This window comes from Suricata suricatta, chromosome 2 (assembly GCF_006229205.1).
Source record: "Suricata suricatta isolate VVHF042 chromosome 2, meerkat_22Aug2017_6uvM2_HiC, whole genome shotgun sequence".
NCBI lineage: Eukaryota > Metazoa > Chordata > Mammalia > Carnivora > Herpestidae > Suricata > Suricata suricatta.
In genome coordinates, this window is record NC_043701.1 from 11522574 (window position 1) to 11529718 (window position 7145).

Sequence of the window (7145 nt, forward strand, 5' to 3'; positions counted from 1 at the left end):
TTATTATTGAGAAACAGAGACACAGAGCATGAGCAGGATAGGGGCAGAGAGAAGGGGCACCCCGTGAGAAGGGGGAGACACAGAATCTGAGCTGACAGCACAGAGCCTGACGTGGGGGCATGAACCCACAAACTGCGAGATCATGACCTGAGCCCAAGTCGGACACTCAACCGTCTGAGCCACCCAAACACCCCACTCTATCCCAACATTTTACAAAGCATATGGAGTTAGTGAAGAGTGATTCTGCCCTGGGAAATTATCTCAAGCTCCAGTGCTTTCATTTATAGATGTTTCTGCTCTGTACTATGGAAGTTTACAATCTGGGGAAAGCAGGGTATTGGTCTTAGTTCTCTGCTGCTTTTCTACTCCCCCAGGTTGGGTCTAGACAGTACCAGTAAGGATGAGGCATAGAGTTCAATGTTCCATGTTTTGAACATCACCTAGAATACCCTTATCATCTGCTACAGTTAACATAAGAAGAGGTGACACAATTCCAGGCCTGGTGTGGCTGATTAACACAGCTTCATAAGTAGGCAGTTTAACCACTCTTATTCTCAGTCCCCTGAGAGAAGGTATATCCTGTGGTGTACAAGATCCCCAGAAGATACAGCATTTTCCCCTATTCCAGACAGGCAGACTTGGGCTAGATTGGAGGTGATCACATCCATGTCTGACCTTGTACAGAGCATTGCAGTAGGGGCATGTCACCTGGTCTTCAGATTGGAAATAGTTTCTCATCCTAACATATCTTCCTTCTCTTTGGAAAACAGGCATTGTGGAGCCATGTTACCAGTCTTTGAGCTCTAGGTTTTAAAAGGAGCAGAAACAAGTAAATGATGATGAGGAATATCTCTAGTGTTACTGAGTTCTGTCTTCTAGGCTTCCTGGGTCCCAAGAACTACATCACATTCTTTTTGCTATATTCTTTTTCTTCTACTCAGTGACAGTATTGGGGAACACAGTCATCATTGTGATTGTATGTGTTGATAAACGTCTGCAGTCTCCCATGTATTTTTTCCTTGGTCATCTCTCTGCCTTGGAAATCATGATCACAACCATTACTGTGCTCATGATGCTTTGGGGTTTGCTGATCCCTGGGATGCAAACAGTATCTCTGGCTGCATGTGTCACCCAACTCTTTTTATACCTTGCTTCGGGGACCACAGAGTTTGTGTTACTGGGAGCGATGGCTGTGGACCGTTACGTGGCTGTCTGTAACCCTTTGAGGTACAACATCATTATGAACAACCGCACCTGCATCTGGGTGGTCATTGTATCATGGATGTTTGGGTTCCTTTCTGAAATATGGCCAGTCTATGCCACATTTCAGTTTACCTTCTGCAAGTCAAATCTGTTAGACCACTTTTTTGTGAGCGCGGACAACTGTTCAAACTATCCTGTGGTGACACTCTTTTCACAGAGTTTGTTCTCTTCTTAATGGCTGTTGTCACTGTCATTGGTTCGCTGGCCCCAACAATTGTCTCCTACACCTACATCATCTCTACCATCCTCAAGATCCCCACCGCCTCGGGCCGGAGGAAAGCCTTCTCTACTTGTGCCTCTCACTTCACCTTTGTTGTGATCGGCTATGGCAGCTGCTTGTTCCTCTATGTGAAACCTAAGCAGACACAAGCCGCTGAGTACAACAAGATAGTTTCCCTGTTTATTTCTGTTGTTACCCCTTTAATGAACCCTTTTATCTTCACCCTGAGGAATGACAAAGTCAAAGAGGTCCTTCAGGATGGTATGAAACGCTGCTGTCAACTGGTCAAGGATTAGATCTCTCTACAGCAGTTTTGGGTGGCAATGTCTTCACTATAGATTATTCAGTAACCTAGAAAACCCATGTTCCTCTCTTATATTTATGATATTTTCAAGGATAAGTAGTGTACAACGTCCAATCCGGGCAGTTGGAGAAGACAAGACAGATAAAAATGAAATTTATTATTTGCCCTCTAGAATCTCATTCCTCATTTTCTGATGATTACCCTCTTCAACAATGGAGGCATATCCTTGGGAACTGGGAAGATTAAAGAAAGGTAATATATACATGTGTGTAGCTTTCTATAGTTGAGTTAGTTATCCTACAATGCATTTTTGAGACTGTATTTCATAGGGAAGGAAAGACGTGGGAAGAAAGGGAGGGGAGGCACCTGACATAATCTGTACCAAGGAGGAGACGCTCACTTTATTTTTTTATCAACTGGGATATTCCTATATTTTTGCGCAGTTTCTTGACATGATCGCTGTATGCACTTTAAATATTCTATGGTTCTCCTGTTCTCTGCTGGTTTATTATGTTATCCTGGAACCATTGCTACTGTGAAGTTCATACAATGTTATATAGTCTTTGCCACAGAACCAATCTAGAGTGGAGGAATGGGGATTGGAATACTTTTAGTAAGTCATAGAAATGTAATGATATGAAATATTTTGGGACATATGGGGATTGCGACAATTAAGAATTAAATAACTAATTTTAGAGAGATCATCCTGCGTTTTACAACTGCTTAAATTATTGATGTCTGTTGAGATTATTCCCAGACCCAGACTTTCAGCTTCATGACGCCTTTGGTTCTTTGTCTCCCAAATCCAAGTGTCTCAGTACCCTGTCATAGATTTTTCTCTATGAGAAGCATTTAAAAAATGAGAAGCTACCCTCTTAGCTTGCAACTCTTCAAGATTCCAGGGCATGGTTTTATGGTAATGCAATGGTAGGAACCACATCATGTTGGAGAAAGTGATTTGAAGGAAGATGGAATTTAAAATTATTTTTACTATTTATTTTCTTATAAAAACTTATTTATTTTGAAAGTGAGAATGTGTATGAATGGGTGGAGAGGCAGGGAAAAAGAGAGAGAGAGAGAGGAGAGAGAGAGAGAGAGAGAGAGGAGAGAGAATCTCAAGCAGGCTTCACACTATTAGTGACACAGGTAGGGCTGGACCTCGCTACCTTAAGATTTTGACGTGAGCAAAATTAAAGAGTCAGACACTTGACTCACTGAACCACCCAGGTGCCTCAGGAAGGTGTTGATTAAAATGTAAACAGAACTTCCTGCCAACCCTGTACTGGGTGAAGATATTGAGCCACCCAGCAGTGAGTGACGGTGTTCCATAAGATTGCAAAGAGTACGTGTGAGGATGCCTTCCCATTTGGTGAAGACAGAGAAGTCCACCGACCATGATATAGCTTATATTACCTCATATGGGTGCCAGATGAGGTATGGAGTGGGGTCTTAATCTGTCCCGTGTTCTGCTAGCCAACCAATGGGTTGTGATGGGGCTGCATTGAGTGCAGAACCTGTTGAAGACAGACACAAAGATATCTCCCTGCCTCCAGGCTCCTATCCTCAGGTCTTCTCTCACCAGAAAAATACTTTTTCTCCTTCCGTGATCCAGAAAGAATGCCTTTACTAAATTACACAAGGGTTTTGCACTGCTTACATTGTCCCTGGGCTAGTGAAGGCAAATTAGGAGGACAGAGAAGAGAGCCTCACTGTCCTCATCAGTTCCTTTGGTTTCTGAACCTGTCATCACCCATGTCCATTGCACCCTGCCCTGATCACCCTTTGTTCATCTTCCACTGTATTCTTTCATCTTCCTCTTTCCCTTGTCCTTGAGCTCTCCTGTTCCTTTCTTTCTCTTTCTTTCCTTCCCCTCTTTTCCCTTTCCCCTGAATCAGACTCTGACGACCCACTGCTAATACATTTCCTATTCTTCCCCTTGTCCTCCATCATTTCCATTCTTCTCCTGTATCTCAGGGATGCAGTGCTCTAAACTGCCTCTCTGAATGCCCTGACTATGAGAAAAGAAGGAAAGTTCCAGGTCAAGTGACTTGCGAGGGGGCATTAAACATCTCTTGTACCAAAGGGAGGTTCTTCTCTTTGGTCTCTGATTCTGAATGAAGGAAAGTTACAATGTTAGTCTGCCTGGGCTGTCATAACAAAGCATTACACATTTGGACGTTTAAATATGAGGAGTTAATTTCTCATAGTTCTGGAGACTTAGAAGTCCAAGTTCAAGGTTCAGGCTAACTTAGTTTTGGTATAAACTCTCTTTCTGGCTTGTATGTGGCCATCCTCTGACTGTGTTCTCCATTGGCTTTTCATTGGTGAGTGTTTGTGAGAAGAGAGGTGACCAGGTCTGGTGTCTTTTCTTAGGACACTATTCTTTTGTGAAGAGGGCCCCACCCTCCCAAATCATCTGCCCTATGTGTCAGCATTTCAACATATGGATTTTGAGGGGACACAAACCTTCAGTTGATAACACTGTCACTGTGTCCGTGTCCTGCAAGCCATCTTATTCTTAACCATTATGCCTAATCCATGTTCACACTGGAGCTGGGAGACAGATAGGTCTGTTCACTGAGGCTTAATTTCTCAACCAGCAGTTGTCTTCTACCCCAAAATGAAGTGAGTTTCCTCACACCATTTTCTCACTACTATATACATTATGAAACCTCAATAGCATTTGTTCTATTCATTTTCTGTTTACTTTTCTCAACTAAGTACATAAATAATATATATATCTCAAATAAATACTAGTAATATTTTATTCTATGTATACCTTACGTCTTCTTTAACCATTTGTTGAAGACTTGGGCTGTTCCATCCTTTGGCTTTGGTAGATCATGCTGACAAAAACTGGGTGGATGTAGCCCTTCGAATTAGTATTTTTGTATTCTGTGGGTGCATATTTAGTTGTGCAATTGCTGGATTGTAAGGTAATTCTTTTTTTTAACTTTTTGAGGAAACTCCATACTGTTTTCCAGGGTGGCTGCACCAGTTTTCATTCCCACCAACAGTACAGGTGGGTCCTGCTTTCTCCACATCCTTGCCAACACCTATTGTTTCTTATATTGTTGATTTTTGCCATATTGACAGGTGTGAGGTGATATCTCATTGTAGTTCTGATTTGAATTTCTCTGATGATCAGTGATGTTGAGCATCTCTTCAGCCATGAAACAGAATGAAATCCTGCCATTTGCTATAACATGGATAGAGTATTATGTTAAGTGAAAAAGTCAGTCAGAGAAAAACATATACAATATGATTTCACTCAAATGTGAAATTTAAGACATAAATGAGCAAAGGGGACAAAGGAGAATGAGAGTGAAACCAAGAAACAGACTCTTAATTCTAGAGAACAAACCTCCCAGAGGGGAGGCAGGTGGGGGGAGGTGATGGGGTTGAGGGGTTCATCTGTGATGAGCATTAGGTGTTTGTATGGAAGTGCTGAGTCACTCAATTGTACACCTGAAACGAATATTACACTGTTACCTAAATGGAATTTAAATAAAAACTTTTTAAAAAGGAGTAAAAAATATAGTAGTTACAGATCTTTATTTGCCTCCTAATTCACATGTGATTACCATACTCAAAATAAGTCTTATGTATAATTTGATGTATCTCAGATATAATGTGTTGCATATTTTTTACTTAATTTAAATGTTTGCCTCTTAACACAATGCAAGTATATGTTTATAGGCTCCTAGTTATATGATACATATACAAAGTGTATATTTATATGCTTAGTTATATAGTCATAGGTAAAACAAAAACAAACTGAAGAGACAATACTACTTTTACCAGGAAGTTTTTAATATTATCTGTTTTGGAAAAGTTCTTTGGTGAAAGAAAATGCTAATTTTAGGTAGTATCTATTATATATATATGTGAGAAGACATCCACTTTTTCTGCTTTATTTCCTACAGGTATTTCATTATATTCATTCTAAATGTTGCATAAATATTGGTGTGTATGATACAAATTAAAATACAATTGTCTTTAAAAAATGTTTACTGTATTTTGAAAGAGGTAGTGAGCATGCATGCATGGGGGAAGGGCAGAGAGAGGGAGCGATAGAATCCCAAGCAGCTTCACGCTGTTAGCACTGAGCCCCTCAGGGGCTGGAATTCATGGATTGTGAGATCATGACTTGAGCCTAGATCAAGAGCTGGACGCTTAACTAACTGTGCCACTCAGGTTCATCTAAATTTTTTTATTTGTAAAAATTTTTTAGAGAGAGACAGAGATAGAGAAAAGGAGTGGAGGGGGGCAGAGGAAGAGAGAGAGAATTCCAAGCAGGCTCAGCGTTGGAGCCCAACTCGGGGCTCAGTCGCACGACCCTGGGAACATGACATAATCCAAAATCAAGAGTCAAAATATGGAATTTTCTAATGTAAATGAATGTTTCTTAGTAGAAGATAAGGAGAAAAAAGGACTTGTGTGTAATTAAAATTTCTATTTCTTTTGCATAGCTACCCGAAATACTTACTTTCTTTGTTCCTGTCAGAAATACCTCCACTGTTTAGTCAATATTGATAATAATTTTCAAAGATGAACAAGAATACAATTTGATGCAGGCTTGAGTGATTCCAAATTTTATACTTAAACTTCTTTGTTATTTTGTTTTATGAACATGAATAGCTTTTTTCCTTAAAGATGGTGAATACAACTTTTATAACACTTGATTGGGTTTTATACATTGAATATCTACTGCATAAGAAACTTTGCTGAATGCTTTGGATTCATATAGATGGAAGGAAGGAAGTATTGATTGTATACTATATTTTTATTCAATCCTGGAAATAACCTGCTAGGTAAGTAGTATTAAGTTCACTTAACAGATGAGAATATAGAAACTAAAAAGACATTAAACAACTTGCCAAAATATACTCAGCCATCAGCCATACCCCTTCTATCTGACTGGAAAAAATTAAAACTCTAGGAATCCTAAGTGTTTACATGAATTCTTGGAATAGAGCTTTTATTCATTTATGATGGGAATATAAAATATTATGGTCTTAGTAATTCATAACAGATTTAATAAACAGATGCTGTGCATATACAGTGTGGCCTGTTCTCAAGTCTGTTAGTTATTTCTTCATCTGTTTTAAGTCTCCTGATGATCTTATGCAAGGAATGCTTTTTTTTTTTTTAGAATAAATGTTTATTTATTTTTGAGAGAAAGAGGAGGGGAAGGGCAGAGAGGGGCAGGGACAGGGCATCTACAGTGGGCTCTGTGCTAACAGCTGCGAGCCAGGTGCAGGGCATAGACCCACAAATCATGAGATCATGACCTGAACTGAATCAGATGCTCAACTGACTGAACCACTCAAGTGCCCTGAAAGGGATTCTTTATCT

General features: G+C 39.9%; 1 pseudogene; it reads left to right on the forward strand.

The window, feature by feature from the left end:
- The first annotated feature begins 836 nt into the window (after positions 1 to 836).
- Positions 837 to 1779, forward strand: LOC115304828 (annotated as a pseudogene).
- Positions 1780 to 7145: the final 5366 nt, after the last annotated feature.